At 41.4% G+C, this 16,147-nt stretch overlaps 1 protein-coding gene across 2 annotated transcripts in view; it reads left to right on the forward strand.

Moving 5' to 3' along the window:
• Positions 1–16,147, forward strand: part of vwc2 (von Willebrand factor C domain containing 2) — a 152,807-nt gene that overhangs the window by 50,878 nt on the left and 85,782 nt on the right. The window lies entirely within an intron of this gene.

Genomic DNA, 16,147 nt, shown 5'->3' on the forward strand with positions numbered 1-16,147 from the left:
ATATTTTTGGTTGCAATTTTCGTAATTTGTAATCCGCATATTTTCAAAACCAATACATTATGAATTTCACACCTTTCAGTCTTTTGCCTCCATCTCTCTAGACAGTGCAAATTACTCAACTGAAGTATACATACAATTATGTAATTATTGACTCAATTAGATGTAAGTATTGAGATGAATGTTACAAAGTAGCACAAATGTATTATAAATCACAAGGTAACAAATTGCCAATTTCCTGCAGCACGCAAATAAAAGTAAAATATTTTGGCAATTGTACCTAATTTCCATTACGAACTAGCGACAGAAAATATACATTCTTTTTATCTTAGTACTGCCCTGCTTTCAAAAGATAATATAACATTGATTTTGGTGCTTCCTAAAGAAGAGTCAGCTTTATATTACAAGCCTTAAAGAAAGCCAAGGCAACATGGCCTTATAGCATGATTGCTGGGTCAGACTAGCAATTTGTTTGCCTCGGGCCTTTACTGTTCCTGCTTTTCTGCCAGTCTGCACACCATTACCCACCCTTCCCTTGGGACTGGACAAGAAGCCACACATACACTCAGGTAGGGACTTTCTATTGTTCAGTTGACAAGTACAGCGATAGCTATCACGTGAGTGTGAAATCTGGAAGTCTTTAATAAGTTACCATCTGTTGAAATCAATTACATGAAGGAAATCATTAATTATTTAATTGGATATTAGAATTCAGAAAGCAAATTATGTAATTGAAGAAAATAATTGACCAGCTTTTTACCAAGAACAGCTGCTAATGGTTGTCTTAATTGCAGCAAGATCTCGTAACACTGACCATTATTGTACAGAGCATTGCTTTAATCATTATTCATTTTTAAAAGAATCCATTCCTAATAAGGAGTATTCTGAATTTATGAAGATGCAAAATTAAAGCATTATTCAATACTCCTGAGATTCATTCTGGTGTGGTTTATATCCATATTCTTTCTTTTTTTCTTGTGAAGACCTCTTCTACTCCTATCAGATTAATATTTGCAATCAAGAAATAAGGAATTTCTCTTCTCAGACTAGCAATTTTCAAAAAGTGTTGCTCTTTTTATAGGTTTTTTAATGCTACTCTGCACTATTTCAGATGAAGACAGCCTTTAGTTGAAGGTGTGCATTATGTGTGTGCAATTTATTTTTTATTTACAAGACTAAAATTGATTGATCACCACAGGATTTTGATGTAATGAAAAAAAGACATTGAAGCAGATTGCTAGAGAATTTGAAATAGTTTTAAAAATGTCTAGATAAACATATGAAAATGACGGACAGGGAAAGATGAACCTTATGATCTAATGTGTCCTATGAGTGGCACAGTGGCGCAATGATTAGCATTGATGCCTCGAAGCACCAAAGACTGGGTTCAATGCTGGCTTTTGGTGACTATGTGGAGTTTGCACATTCTCCCCGTGTCTGCGTGGGTTTCCTCTAGGTGATCTTGGTTTCCTCCCACAGTCCAAAGATATGCAGATTACATGGATTGACCATTATAAATTGCCCCTTAGTGTCCAAAGATGTGTAAGTTGGATGGATTAGCAATGATAAATGCGCCTTATGGAGATAAGACGGGGGTGGGGTGGGTGGTTGGGTTGGGCCTGAATGAGATGCTTTTCAGAGAGTCAGAGCAGACTTGATAGGCCGAATTGCCTCCTTCTGTACAATAGGGTTCTGTGGTTCTACATACAAAACATATTCCATCTTGGATACATTTCCTGGGAGAAGTGAAAATAGAACAGGTGTTGAAAAATAAATCTGATGGTAGTGTTTGCTAAATTTCCTGTATTATAAGAATCAGAATAACGCAGGGTTGATGAAGTCTTAGCCTGGTGTTACCTACTCCAGTCTAGCCTCATACCCCATCCCCAACAATTAACTTCCAAAATGAATGTAATAAAATGGTGCTGACACTTGCTCCAATCAGTCCTACTGTCACACAACTGCTAAAAACTCAAACTTATGATGCGTGGCCAGCTCTTATTCTGGCCTCAGCCTCCCACTCCCTTTGCTAGGTGACTTATTAAAGAGATCCAAAGTGAAACCTACAGGTTGGCACTAGGTTTGTGACCTGATGTCTTCATGCCAGATTTTATACATGATTTGCAAATGTAAATCCTGGCCCACGATATCTTTTGCACCTATCTGAGAGGTCATTAGGGCCTTAATTTAACATCACACTTGAATGACAGCACCCTTAATATGACACTTGAGGGCCAGCTTAGATTTTGTTCCCAAATCTCTGAGTACTCTCAGTATTTGAACCCGTAAACTGCTGTTCAGAGACAGGAGTAATTTTATAGTTGAAATCCAAAGTCAAGGATAGCTTTCTCAATTCTCTGCTCCATCAGCATTGATCTGAATAACATTTGAGAGACAGGTATTTCAATGTTCTTAGAATCATCGAATCATACAAATCTTATGGCATGGGAAGAGGCCACTTGGCTCATCATGTCTGTGCCGGCCAAAAAATGAGCCATCCAGCTGAATACCACTTATTCATAGAATCATAATCAGCAGCAGTTCAAAATAACAGAAAGCTATGTAAGTGAATTTACGGGGTGACAAAATCGGCCTAGGACTGCTTTTATTTGGAGTTAAGGATTTCCTAGTTAAGTGAGGATTTAATTGAAATACAAGGCTCAGGTTCTTCGCTTTCATCAGATTAGGTGCATCAATGGCTTAGTCAATCTTCCACCTGAAAGGTGCAGTCTTGACCCTGTTCAATCTGCTAAGTTTGAAAGCTGAGTTTGGTCGTGACAGACGCTTGAGGCCCAAGAATACTGAAATACTCCTGGAGCTGCTGATATACGACAGACGCTTGCTTATATTTAAATTTATCCCCTGTCCTACACAATCATTTAATCGCACTAACTCACAGGCTGGATTCTCCAACCTCATCTGTAGTTGGGGTTCTGTGGTCTGCTGCAATGGATAGAGATTTGGCTGAGCGCCAAATTATCCATTCTCACTGACAGCAGCAGTGGGGTGTGAATGGCTGGAGAACTCTGGCCCTAGATTTTTGAACTGCATTTTCCTGATTTTGAGTCTAAAGAAGGAAATGTATCCTGGAAAGGGGTCTGAGGGGGAGAGATGTCAATGCAGGCTGGCAGTTCAAAATCCAGAAAATGCAGATATCTCGGATAGCTGGCAGGAACTCATCCAATTTCCATATTTAACTTGTGCAGTTCTGGAGGTGTGTGGCAAAGTCTTTTGGGAAAGTCAGGATAGAACTTTAATGATGTTAAAAAACGATTGACTTGTTCTTAAATTCTTTGGAGCTGCTGTTGCCACCTGTCCATCTCACCAACCCCCTTCCCATTGCTCCCCTGTTTCAAAATGGAACAAAGTTCGAATTTCACCCTGTATATCTCTCATATGACTGCAGCTCAGTTTCCTGGACCACAATCGCTAAATATTCAAGGAGGGCTTCTGGCAGTGCCTCAATTTCCTCCCACAGTCTGAAAGACGTGCTGGTTAGGTGCATTGACCATGCTAAATTCTCTCTCAGTATTACCCAAACAGGCACTGGAGCGTGGTAACTTGGAGATTTTCACAGTCACGTCATTGCAGTATTCATGTAAGCTTGCATCTAACAAATAAATAACAAATGAACATTTTAAGCAAGAGCCAGGGGTCATGAAGCTGGAAGCAGAAGGAATAATTTAAAGGACCAAAGTAACCTTAGCAATTGACCAAGGCCTTAGCCAAGAAATGGACCTTTGTGTCATTGGTTGAAGTGAGAGGCAATCTATCTAATAGTCATTCTCACGACAGTGAGCCTAACGGCAAGTCTGTCCTAGGAAGCAGTAGGAGTAGAAGGAGATAGTAGGGAAATTTATATGTGGGGAGTTCAGATCAGCAGTGGGTTATTATGTACAGGAGAATAGTGGGCTATTTCATGTGGGAGGATAGTGGGTTATTTTGTGTGGTGTAATAATGAGTTATTTTGTGTGGGAGAACAGTGGGTTATTTTGGGAGAGACAGCAGTGGACATTCCGGCTTTTCTCACCACCAAAGCAATGCTGGACACTAGTGAGGAAGAGACATCCCTAATGTCCAGCATAAAAGTCACTGGCCGCATTTTACCAACAGCATCGAAGTCCCAACATTGTGACAAAAGGTAGGTAGTGTGATTTTATGGGTTAGGATGGAAATGAGGAATCACAATATTGTCAGGATTGTCCAATTAAGACTGGCAGTTAGGAAACACAGTTGGGGAAAAGCCTCGCTAAGGCTAGGTTGCTGCTACTTTTAAAAGGAAACAAATTGCACATAACAGTCCTGGAGGGAACAGTGCGGGAGCCCTGGCAACTGCACATATCATAGGTGGCAGAAGGCAGAGCAAGTGTTGCGCCGCAGCAAAATGATGCCTCCTTGGAAGTGCCAACCTAGGCTGCATGAACTTAGAGGAAAGTCTTGTTGCCTAGGGTTCATAAAAAGAGATCAGCTTAAGCCAAGCCAAACAGGGCAAGGAACAGCTTTGGGATGGTCCCATGTAGTGGGTACAGTGTGGAAAGAGGGTCAGTGACAATATGCATTCGAGGTGAGTGCAGTGTATAAGTATGAATGAAGTGAAAGGGGTGCTCACCCAGTCAGTAGCAATGCCTAGGCAGCATCAGCTGTCGAATTCATGTTAGCCTCTCTGTGATAGACACTGCTTCATTAAGGTTCTGCTCAGCCTGTTTCGGATAACTGTACGCAGCAGGCCTCCATGTGGCAACATGTCGGACAGTTAGGCTGCCACCAACAAACTCATAGTGTCTGCCTCTGACTGGTGAGAAAAAATATAAATTTATGTGCTTACAGGAGAAGAGACCTCACAATATGAGAGATTTTCTTTCCATTGATTGACACAGGACACCTAAGATCTGGAGAATAGAGCTTGAAAGTTGCATTTTAATTATAATGCTAAAATATTCAGTTTGTAAATTCAGAATTAAATCCCATACTCTGGCAATATTCAATCTGTGGATTGATTCAGTATAAAGAATACTTTGTCAAGGTTTAGTGATTGAGGCTTAGTGTTGTAAATGTCATAATTGATTCACAGATGCATAGTTGTCTTCAAAATCCAAACTATTTATGCAATTCATCACTTTGGCAGATTGAATATATCAAACTGAGCTTTCAACTCCAGTGGAGAGTAAAATGATGGCACTCGATTATGCATTCCGTTCAAAATTGCTATCACTAAAATTGTAGATTACAGAGCATTTGGTTGTGTGCCAGTCTGTACTGGCCTGGAGCCTGAGCCAAATTCAGGACCAAATGTCATGAATTGCAATGGCAATTGTGGGCATCAACCAGACATCACAATGTAAATCAATTGCTAGGGTAGGGGATAGGGGGAAAAAAGCAAGTGAGGTTAGCGCAGCCCAGTCCAATGTTGTTGCACAGTACTTTTGTGGAACCAGGAGGAGTACTCCTACTCCTTCAGACATGACAAAAGTTTAAATTTGTGAAGATTTTGTGACCATTTTGCAGCAACCTTTGAAAAGTGGTGGTTAAGCATTTGCACATGAATTTTGCTTCATGGCCCAAGGATAGTGCAGGAGATTAATTTTCAAAGTTTTATGGCTATGTGACGGTGGTTGATTTCCTTGCTCATTTACAGAACTATTTGACTATGCCGTCATGCAGATATTGGACATTTAACGTACCTCTTTCCCTCTCCAATATGGAAGTCATTCATGATGATTCATTAGAAGTCACAAAGAATACAGCAAAAATTTTGGGAACGCAATTCTCATGAGTGAGGAACTGAAATACAATTAATATTGTTCAGAAAGTGTACTGTGAAAATTCATGGAGCAAAATGCTGACAAATCCCCTGACCTTATGATGAACCTCCCAGGTTTCTTAAAGGGATAGCTGCAGAGATAGTGGATTCATTAGATTTGAACTTCTAAAATTCAGTAGATTTTAGAATGGTTTTCGAGGATTGAAAGGGAGCAAATGTAAGCCCACTTTTCAAGAAGAATGGGAAAGAGAAAACAGGAAATTATAGGCCAACTAGCCTAACATTAATAGTAAGGAAAATGTTAGGGTTAATTGTGAAAGACATGCTAACTGACACTTGGAAAATCACACTGGGGGCTGTTCTCCCAAAAACACTCCAAGCGTCAAATTCATGTTAAAACGAGTATATCATTCATTTTTTCAGCAGGAGTTTCAAAATGAATGTCCCACACTCTTGTGCACTGCGGAGTACACTAGCATGGTTTACTCCCAAAACCAGTAGGTGGGGCCTGTTCCTGCTGGAGAGGCAAGCAACATGGTGCTGAGCGGGCTACTGTGCATGCGCCGACCTAGAACACAGAACATAGAACATTACAGCGCAGTACAGGCCCTTTGGCCCTCGATGTTGCGCCAACCAATGGAACCAATCTAATGACCCTCTAACCTAAACTATTCCAATATTATCCAAATGTCTATCCAATGACCATTTGAATGCCCTTAAAGTTGGCGAGTCCACTACTGCTGCAGGCAGGGCATTCCAAGCCCTTACTACCCTCTGAATAAAGAACCTACCTCTGACATCAGTCCTATATTTATCACCCCTCAATTTAAAGCTATGTCTCCTTGTGTTAGCCATCACCATCCGAGGAAAAAGGCTCTCACTGTCCACCCTATCTAATCCTCTGATCGTCTTGTATGCCTCAATTAAGTCACCTCTTAACCTTCTTCTCTCTAATGAAAACAACCTTAAGCCTTTCCTCATAAGACCTTTCCACCATACCAGGCAACATCCTGGTAAATCATCTCTGCACCCTTTCCAGTGCTTCCACATCTTTCCTATAATGTGGCGACCAGAACTGTATGCAATACTCCAAGTGCGGCCGCATCAGAGTTTTGTACAGCTGCAACATGATCTCATGGCTCTGAAACTCAATCTCTCCACCAGTAAAAGCTGTCAATGCCGAGATAAGCGCATGCACAGTGGCCCATATCGGCTGGCCTCCCAAACACTGACCAGCTTGATTGGTGTGACCATTACCAACCATCCCCCCAATGGATCGATTGCTAGCTCCGCAAACAGGTCCAGGCCCAGCTTTGACCACTCCCGATCTCCAGATCCCCCCTCACTTTTCACCGTCCCCCCTCCAAAACCCAAACCCCCAGAGGCTGCTCACCACCCCCACCCCAATGGCCAGCCCTGATTGCTGGTCTCCCTCCCTCTGTCAATAATTCCAAAGAGCAGAATGGCAGTGGGACTCCCTTACCCCCACAGATCACCCCCCCAGAGACCTTGTCCCCATCAGATCTTGACCCATTAGGCCCCACCTTGGGCCAGGCTGGCACTGCCAACGTGGCAGTGTTCAGGGGGCACGCCCTGTGCCCGACCCTCTGGGGGGTTTGATTGCTCCCCCCTTCACTCCAGCGGGGTTGGGCCGCCAGCACCCCACAAGTGGGGAGCTATATGAAACCCTGCTGGATTGAACCACTCCTGGCAGGGGGGTGGAGGAGGCTAGTTGGCCAGGAGACTTCCGCCCTGGGCTCGCTAATGACATTATGTCTGCATATGCAGCTCCATGCCAATTTCCCACACAGAGCTGACAATGCCGGAAATCCAGCTGCAAGAGACATGTGTAGGCCATGGTATCCAGTGGGGAGCCCACAAAACGGCCTCTGCTAGAGTCTTCCGGCCCACTGCTTTACAAAAGCAGCACAGCAGGATGAAAGAATCACCCCCAATATGTTTATACCAAGTCAAAGTGGTTTTACAAAAAGGAAATTGTGTTTGACTACTTAATTAGAATTTTTGATGGTGTAACCAGCAGGGTTAATAAGGAAGAACTAGTGAATGCAATATGTATGGATTTTCAGAAGGGGTTTGATATGGTGACACACAAGAGGTTTGTAAACACGATTAGGTTCATGGGATTGAGGATTGTTTTAGTGATGTTTGAAGAATGGACAGAGCTCAGACAGGCTACTATTGGATGGCAGATTCTAACAAATGACATTCCAATGGATCAGTAGTTGGTCCCTAATTATTTACAATCCATATCAATGATTTAGAGAGGTGACCAAAGATTTACTAATGATGCAAAGTTTAGGCAGGAAAGTAAACTTTGGCAAGGATGCAAAGAGGCTGCAAAGGATATAGACTGGCTAAGTAATTGGACAAGAACATGATAGATAGAGTCCAAATTGAGAAGGGTCTGTCCCCAATGCTGAAATTGTTGTTAATGTCAAATGTTTGTTATGTAATTATGTTACTCACTGAGTAGAGATCAAAAGCTTTCAAATTCCCAGTGACTGATTGAAAGAATCACACAGGATTTCAAGTTTGAAGACTTTTGCTATAATAAATGAACTAAAAGCAATACCAACTAAACATTATTCAGAAAGCATCTAATACATTAAATGACAGAAAAACATATCTTTGTCAGAATCCTACCGCCGTGCCCGCCACGGAATCTGAGGTGGGTGATGAGTGGACAATGGAAATGTCTGTTGACCTCGTGCAGGAATTTCGGTCTCGCTCAAGCAAGGTTGTAAAACCCTGCCCTTTGTCTTTAACTTTTAACATGACCGACAACTCCATGCCACAGTCATAGTTTACATTCTGCTGTCCGCTGAATAAAAGCTTTCACAAGAATCAGTCCAAAATCACTGCTAGCTTCCAATGGTTTTGTTGCTCCGTTTTGCTAAATCATAACAGTGATGACTATTTAAAGACACTTATCTCAGTACTGGAAGCCCCGAACTGGCTGAGAGGAGTTAGGCATATTCTGGCAATTCTTTCCAACTCCCTCCACACCAACCCCTGGAAGTGCCGGATGAATCTATGGAATTTCTTAGATGGCAATAGAATGCAACTTTTTAGACAAAGTTACTCCAATAAGTACTCACAGAGTACTCACAGCTTCCTCTCTGCTGACCAGAAACCAACTACAGTCTTTTACCTCTCTGTGAGACCACCTTCCCTCTCTTTCTCTTTTGCCCAAAACCTGGAGACAAGTGTGAGCATCTTGCAACTTTTTCTCAGTAAATCAACCTTTACCCCCAAATTAAGTTACCCAAACTTGTTATTGGGCAGAATTCAGAGCAGGTCACATGCTCACCTTCATGTCTCCAGTTTTTCTAAAATTGAAGAGGCATTCCCAAAAATAAACTTTGCATTTATAACAATTGCTTTGTGTGCTGGTAGTGCTATGGAACCATGAGTTATGATATAAGGTTTAGATATAGATCATCAAACAGTCAAATTCTGGAGGCTATTGACACAAGTTTAAAAACTGACAGTCACAAGTCAACCCCGAGGATTTGACAGTCAAGGAGAAGATTATTTTCTGGTCATTACAAAGCACAAACAAACGGAATGTTTTTATGGTTGACACATGTCATTGGATTGACTAACAATGCCCATATCTCTGTAGTTATATTTAGCAGTGGTATAAGATTCATGACAGCCAGGGAGTTTTTTGCAGTATAAAGAAGAATTGCTGGAAATATAAGACCATAAGACATAGGAGGAGAATTAGGCCACTCAGCCCATCAAGTCTGCTCTGCCATTCAATCATAGCTGGTATTTTTCTCATCCCCATTCTCCTGCCTTTTCCCCATAACGTCTGATCCCTTTATTAATCAAGAACCTATCTATCTCTGTCTTAAAGACACTCAATGACCTGGCCTCCGTAGCCTTCTGCGGTAAGTAGTTCCATAGATTCACCACTCCCTGGCTGAAGAAATTCCTCCTCATCTCTGTTTTAAAGGATCATCCCTTTAGCCTGAGGTTGTGTCCAGATTAGGCTGTATATGTGGAGTGAGAAATAGTAATGATATTTGAGGTTAGTTACCTTTTGTTCGAGTGAAAAGTCATCAAACTAACCTGTTTCTCTCTTAAGAAATGCCTACTCAGCATTTTTATTATTTCCAGTTTATGTATCACAATTCCTTCAGAGTTCCTGGGTCAAAACCCTAGAACTCCTTCCCTAACAATATTGTGTTGTATCCACACCACATATACTGTAGTGGTTCAAGAAGGCAGCTCACCACCTGCTCCTCATGGGGAATTAGGAATGAACAATAAACACAGGCCAAGCCAGCAACCCCTTCATCTCATGAAATGAATATCAAAAATGTTGTAGATTTCCATCATTGACAATATTTTGTCTTTGTATTAATGTTACTTTGCATGCGTGGAAAAATTAGAGAACTGATCAGTCTTCCAGAACACTAGATCAATCAATTGCTCAATTTTTGTGAGCACAGTGGCTTGAACAATGTTAATTCAATTGCCTACTGGTACCTGAAAAAAGTAACTAGCTAAAAATAATAGTAACTGCTGTTACTTCAGTATCTGCCAGCTGCTGAACTCACTAGAAATTCACCTAAACCTGGAGCCAGAACCTGCACAGATCTTTGTAATGATCTCCCTGGTGAGCTTGAGCCAGCTAATGCTCTGCACCTCCATTAAAACTAGCTATTTCATTCAAGATCTTTACAGCTTTTCTCCTGGGTAAATGTTTCCATTTTGCTGGCTTCTTTTCATTCTTCTTGCCACCCCTCAGGCAGCCCAATAGCTGCAAGTGATGCAAATAGCATTCTGTAGTTTTTGCACAGTCTTCATCTCTGTCTTGTTAGAACCCAACCAAACTGGCTCTGGGTCATATACCATTTAAAATTCCAAATGTCCAGTGTTAGTTCAGTTAATTAGATCCATTCATATCCGAATAATTGGTTCACTTGATGTTTTTATTTTACTTGCAGTAATCATTTATTACTGCAATAAACTGATACTGAAGTGTTAACATGACAGGTGTCAGAATTTCCACACCATCAATTTCCCTGGGAAGAAAATACACAGTAAAACACCCAGAGGGGGGGGAGATGCGGGTTTAGGATTTCAACATCGATCTAAAATCAGTAGCAAATAGGTGGAATATTTGTTCTGCATTCCAATCTTAAACCTCAGATTAATTCAGCATAGCACCTTATTTGAACATATGTAGTTAAGTCCACGCAGCAAACGACTGATTGTACCAATGCTGGTTGCACAGAAGGAATTCCAGCCAGTTCTGACAAATCGACAGTCTAGCTAGCTCTTTCTTGAGGATGAATTTGGAGGCTGACAATGACCCACAGTTTAGTGGAGCCAGGAGGAACAGTAAAATATAAAAGTGAAATGGTTTTGTGGTCATTTTTGAACAATCTGCCATCACTCAGACCACAAATGGGATAGCTGATTAGATGCTGAAGACCTGATACAACTAAGTGGAACTTGCAGATCACAAACTATGCACATTCATGTCTGAATTTTGCATTAAGGTCGTGGGCTACATTTGTACAGAACTGTTTTTACAGGGTGTCTTTCATGAGGTGGGTCAATATTTGTTGTTTCTTGCGATTGTTTCTCTTCCCTAGTAGTGCACAGGCAAACTTTTATCTGTTGCTATCACAAGTTTTTACCTGGAAAAGATTGCTGGTCTTTCACCAGAGGTTTATAATTTTAAGGACACAATTCCACATTAAGCATGGCTGACCAGGTGGTTCTTCTGCTCTTATCATTTGCCATTGGCATATTGGAAGGTCTTTGCACCTTCCGTGGCCATCAAGTCCTGGGGTGGAAGTCAAACTCAGGTCTTGATACCCACAGTGCTGTTTGGAAGGAAGTTCCAGGATTTTGACCCAGCAGCAGTGAGGCAACAGCAATATAGAACTACATCAGGTTGACAAGGAAGAGACATTTTTCTATCCCAAAGTGACCTCGGTGAAGTCTTTGAAGACTATCAAGCAGAGGTTATCTTAGTCTGACTGTCAGGAAGGGAATTTGTAGAATGAAACAACAGACGCACTGTCGTGGATACTATCAGAAGGAACCAAACAAAAGGATTTACACTTCATCAAGGAGGGGAAAGCATATACATTCCTAAATTACTTAACACTTGTCAATTACTGCAAAAAGGTTGCAGGGAAGAAAACAAACTCAAAAGCAAATTGATGAACATCTCCAAATAAGATAATATTGTCTGAAAGGATGACCAGATTATTTCTTATGTTATGCAGTTACTAAGCCAACGTTTTGAACAGCACAGGCATCTCACAGTCATTGACAATTTACTAGCCTTTAAGAAGAGAAAAGTCAGGCAGAGCTCTTCATCTTGATATTCTTCATGAATTCACCGAGGTCACTTCAGGAGAGCAAAATGTGTGAGGCCCTAGCAATCAGTCTGGTGACAAACATCACTGGTTCTATAGAAAAGTGATTTCTAATTGTCTTACGTGCGAAGCATTACCAAGAGGAAAAGAACCACAACTACCTTCTACTTTTCCATCAAGGCCAGGGGCCTTCTGGGAATGCATATACAAGGAAAACTTTCCTTATTGTTTTTGATTACATCTCAAGGTGGATAGAAGTAAACAGATTGCATGGTATTACAATGACAGTCATTCAGTCACTTTGTTTGATCTGACAAAGCACAAGACTTATCAGTGTTGAAGCATTGTGAAACAGTATGGATATGAGGCCACAAGAAAGAAGGCACAATCATTGAAACAAATCCAACACCGAGATCATACAGGATTGAGACAGACCAAGAGCACCGTAATATCCTTGGGAAAAAAGCCTATAGAAACTTAGGCTTACTACTCAGATCCTGAAGAGAAAAAAATTGGAGAAAGCTCCACAGCCACCCAGGAGAAGATCACTCACACCAATAGAAGGGAGAGTACAAATTATCTTCAACCTCAGAAAGAGATTAGAACAAGATCAGATAATTCGGTCAAGGTGCCTCAAAAGCTAACTGTGAAATCTGACACTGCGGGGAGATGTGACAGGATGTAAATATGATAGGCATAAATATTTGGAGAGAGATTTGGAGAAAAAAGTTAACATCAGAAGTACATGGATCTGTTGGAATGATGATGAATATCACATGATTGAGTAACAAAGATGTGCAGAGAGTAGAAGTTCCTATTTTGTGCAGAGTTCCCAATATGTATACAGTAGGTATAAATTAAGAATAATGGTTTTAACAAACTGCAGTCTCAAGCAGTGTAGTTTGGGTGAATAGAACCCAGTCTAGACCTCAAATGAATCAATGCTTCCATGCATCTGTTGTCCTTGTCCTTCAAGGTGGTAGATGTTGTGGGTTTGGAAGTTGCTGCCGCAGGCTTGTTGATGAGGTTTTGCAATGCATCTTGTAGATGGTACACACTGTGCCACTGCGCATCAGTCGTGGAGGGAGTGAATGTTTAAGATGGTGTGTGGGTTTCTAGTCAAGTTGGCTGCTTTGTCCTTGATGGTGTTGAGCTTCGTGAGCTTTGTTGGAGCTGCACTCATTGAGACAAGTAGAAGATATTCCACCACACTCCTGACTTGAGCCTTGTAGATTGTGGACAGGCTTTGGGGAGTCAGAAGTTGAGTTACTAATCACAGAGTTCCCAGCCTCTGACCTGTTCTAGGGACCAAAGATTTATATGGCTGGTCCAGTTCAGTTCCTGATCAATGATAACCCCCAGGATCTTGATAGAGAGGGATTCAATGAAGGTAATGCCAATCAATGTCAAGGGGAGATGGTTAGATTTTCTCTTGTTGGAGATGATTATTCTCTGGCATTTGTGTGGTATGACTGTTACTCATCATTTATCAGCCCAAGAGTAGTAGTTATATGCTGGTTTCAGCAGAGCAGATTGCTCACCACTTACAAGTTCCTTCTGATCTTGTTTTTGAACTTGTCATAGAGTCATAGAGGTTTACAGCATGGAAACAGGCCCTTTGGCCCAACTTGTCCATGCCGCCCTTTTTTTAAAATCCCTAAGCTAATACCAATTGCCAGCATTTGGCCCATATCCCTCTATACCCACCATACTCATGTAACTATTTAAATGCTTTTTAAAAGATAAAATTGTGCCCACCTCTACTAATACCTCTGGCAGCTTGTTCCAGACACTCACCATCTTCTGTGTGAAAAAATTGCCCCTCTGGACACTTTTGTATCGCTCCCCTCTCACCTTAAACCTATGCCCTCTAGTTTTAGACTCCCCTACCTTTGGGAAAAGATATTGACTATCTAGCTGATCTGTGCCCCTCATTATTTTATAGGCCTCTACAAGGTCACCCCTCAGCCTTCTATGCTCCAGAGAAAGAAGTTCCAATCTACCCAGCCTCTCCTTATAACTCAACCCATCAAGTCCTAGTAACATCCTAGTAAATCTTTTCTGCACTCTTTCTAGTTTAATAATATCCTTTCTATAATAGGATGACCAGAATTGCACACAGTATCCCAAGTGTGACTTTACCCATGTCTTGTACAACTTCAACAAGACATTCCAACTCTTGTATTCGATGTGCTGACCAATGAAACCAAGCATGCTGAATGCCTTCTTCACCACTCTGTCCAACTGTGATTCCATTTTCAAGGAGCTATGAACATGTACCCCTACCTCTCCCCAGTGCCCTATCACTAACTGAATAAGTCCTGCCCTGGTTTAATCTACCAAAATGCATCATCTCACATTTGTCTAAATTAAACTCCATCTGCCATTCATCAGCCCACTGGCCCAATTGATCAAGATCCCGTTGCAGTTGGAGATAACTTTCTTTACTGCCCACAATGCCACCAATCTTAGTGTCATCTGCAGACTTACTAACAATGCCTCCTATATTTTCATCAAATCATTAGTATAAATGACAAATAACAATCAACCCAGCACTGATCCCTGAGGCACACCACTGGTTACAGGCATCCAGTTTGAAAAACAACTCTTTACAACTACCCTCTGGCTTCTGTTAAGAAGCCAATTTTGTATCCACTTAGATACCTTACCCTGGATCCCGTGAGATTTAACCTTATGCAACAACCTACCATGCTGTACCTTGTCAAAGTCCATGTAGACAACATAACTGCACTGCCATCATCTACCTTCTTGGTTACCCCTTCAAAAAATTCAGTCAAATTTGTGAGACATGATTTTCCACTCACAAAGCCATGCTGACTGTCCCTAATCAGTCCTTGCATCTCTAAATGCCTGTAGATCCTGTCTCTCAAAATATCTTCCAACAATTTACCCATCACAGATGTGAGGCTCATTGGCCTATAATTCCCAGGCTTTTCCCTGCAGCTCTTTTTAAACAAAGGCACAATATTTGCCACTCTCCAATCTTCAGGGACCTCACCCGTGACTGTCAATGATTCAAATATCTCTGCTAGGAGACCCGCAATTTCCTCCCTAGCCTCCCACAATGTCCTAAGATACACTTCATCAGGTCCTGGGGATTTATCTACTTTGATGCGCTTTGAGACTTCCAACACCTCCTTCTCTGTAATACATACACTCCTCAAGACATTAATATTTATTTCCCCAAATTCCCTAACAACTATGCTTTTCTCAACAGTAAATACTGATGAGAAATATTCATTTTGGATTTCACCCATCTCTTGTGGATCCGAACATAGATGACTTTGTTGATCCTGAAAAGGCCCTACTCTCTCCCTTGTTACTCTCTTGTCCTTTATGTATTTGTAGAAGCTCTTTGGATTCTCCTTTGCCTTATCTACCAAAACAATCTTGTGTTCCCTTTTTGCCCTCCTGATTTCTCTCTTAACTCTACACCTATATCCACTATACTCTTCAAGGGATTCACTTGATCCCAGCTGCCTTTACATGTCATGCACTTCTTTCTTCTTCTTGACCAGGGCCTCGATATCCCAGGCTGTGTCCTTGTCCTTGGGCTGTGAACATCACTGGTAAGACTAGACTTTTATTGCTCATCCCATTTGCCCATAAGCAGATGATAGTGGGCCACATTTTTCATTTGCAGTCCATTTGTGTAGGATCATTTGACATCCACTGTGAAATTGGAAAAGGAGTTCCAGGATTTTACCTTGTAACAATTAAAGAATGGTGGCATAGTTCCAAGTCAGGATGATATATGACTTAATTCACTGACACTAAGTGGCAATTTAGAATGACCAATCCACCTAATCCGACAACTTTCGGCAATGAGAGGAAACCAGAGCACCTCGAAAAAACCCATGCAGACATAGAAAGAACGTACAAACTCCACACAGGCAGTCACCCAAAGCCAGAATTGAACCTAGGTTCTTGGTACTGTGAGGCAGTAGTGCTAACTACAATGTTTCCTTCATGACAGAGAGGATTGCAGAGCTACGTCTGT

This window comes from Carcharhinus amblyrhynchos, chromosome 2, assembly GCF_965287045.1.
Source record: "Carcharhinus amblyrhynchos chromosome 2, sCarAmb.v2.hapA, whole genome shotgun sequence".
In the NCBI taxonomy this organism is placed as follows: Eukaryota; Metazoa; Chordata; class Chondrichthyes; order Carcharhiniformes; family Carcharhinidae; genus Carcharhinus; species Carcharhinus amblyrhynchos.